This window comes from Hordeum vulgare, chromosome 2H (genome assembly GCF_904849725.1).
Source record: "Hordeum vulgare subsp. vulgare chromosome 2H, MorexV3_pseudomolecules_assembly, whole genome shotgun sequence".
In the NCBI taxonomy this organism is placed as follows: Eukaryota; Viridiplantae; Streptophyta; class Magnoliopsida; order Poales; family Poaceae; genus Hordeum; species Hordeum vulgare.
Window position 1 is genome coordinate 512950925 of NC_058519.1, and position 2040 is coordinate 512952964.

Here is a 2040-nt window from a genome sequence, read left to right on the forward strand (position 1 = left end):
AGGTAGCATGAAAGCATCAAAAATTAATTCTTTATCACTTCCCTACTCGAGGACGAGCAGGAGTTAAGCTTGGGGATGCTTGATACGTCTCAAACGTATCTATAATTTTTTATGGTTTCATGCTGTTATCTTGTCATCTTTGGATGTTTTATATACCTTTTATATCTTTTTTGGGACTAACTTATTAATTCAGTGCCAAGTGCCAGTTCCTGTTTTTTCTGTGTTTTTGGCTCTTTTCAGATCTGATTTTGGAACAGAGTCCAAACGGACTTTGGAGTTGGAGGGCTTCTACATCAACATCATCACCCCTCAATGACTCGTGAGTAGTTCACTTCATACTTACGGGTCCGTAGTTAGTAGCTAGATGGATTCTTCTCTCTCTTGGATCTTCAATACAAAGTTCTCCATGATCTTCATGGAGATCTATCCGATGTAATCCTCTTTCGCGGTGTGTTTGTCGAGATCCGATGAATTGTGGATTTGTGATCAGATTATCTATGATATATATTTGAATCTTTGCTGATTTCTTATATGCATGATTTGATATCCTTGTAAGTCTCTCCGAGTCTTGGGTTTTGTTTGGCCAACTAGATCTATGATTCTTGCAATGGGAGAAGTGCTTGGTTCTGGGTTCTTACCGTGTGGTGACCTTTGCCAGTGACAGTAGGGGCAGCAAGGCACACATCGTGTAGCTGCCATCAAGGGTAATAAGGTGGGCTTTGTCGTAGATATGAGATTGTCCATCTACATCATGTCATCTTGCTTAAGGCGTTACTCTGTTCTTTTGGACTTAATACACTAGATGCATGCTGGATAGCGGTCGACGTGTGGATTAATAGTAGTAGATGCAGAAAGTATCGGTCTACTTGTTTTGGACGTGATGCCTATAGATATAATCGTTGCCATAGATGACGTCACGACTTTGCGCGGTTCTATCAATTGCTCGACAGTAATTTGTTCACCCACCGTCTACTTGCTTTCATGAGAGAAGCCACTAGTAAACACTACGGGCCTCGAGTCTATTCACATCTGTCGTTTCCAATTTCTCTTTTACTTTGCTTAGTTACTTTGTTGCTTTCAGTTCTCACTTGGCGAACAATCTATAAGGTATTGACAACCTCTTCATAGCGTTGGGAGCAAGCTTTTTGTGTTTGTGCAGGCACTTGAGATACTCCTTCACTGGATCGATATCTTGGTTCTCAAACTGAGGGAAATACTTACCACCGCTGCGCTACATCACCCTTTCCGCTTCGAGGGAACACCAACGCAAGGCTCCAAGGCCACGGGGGAAATCCTTTGCATGTTTGCCTAGGAAGTCCCTTAAGGCGTAGCCGTAGCAGAAGGATTCCTGGTGCCGTAGCACGTTTCTGGCGCCGTTGGAAGGTCTTTTGTTGCACTAGCAAGCCTCTACTAGAGTTTATCATCGATCAATTATGGTTAAGGTTTCATGACCATATACATGAGTTGTCATCTGATAACGGGATCACATCATTCGTAGAATGACGTGATGGACATGACCGTGCCGGAAGCATATCTCTGATTGTATCACTTAGTTTATTGCTACTTCTTTCTTCATGTGAAGTATTTGTTCATAAGACCATGAGATCATGCAACTCCCTCACACCGGAGGAATGCCTCATGTGTATCAAACTTCACATCATAACTGGGTGATTACAAAGATGCTCCATAGGTATCTTTGAGGCTGTTTGTTGGTTGGCATGCATCGAGGCTGGGATTTTTCACTTCGTATGATGGAGAGGTATCTCTGGGCCCTCTCGGTAATACAACATCACAAGTAGCTTGCAAGAAATGCGACTAAGGGGTTAGCCATGGGAACTTGTATTATGGAACGAGTAAAGAGACTTCCTCGCAATGAGATTGGATTAGGTATGAGATACGATGATCGAATCTCAGGCAAGTAACATACCGATGGACAAAGGGAACTGTATACATGATTGACTGAATCCTTGACATTGTGGTTCAACCGATAAAGATCTTTGTGGAATATGTATGAACCAATATGGGCATCCACTTCCTACT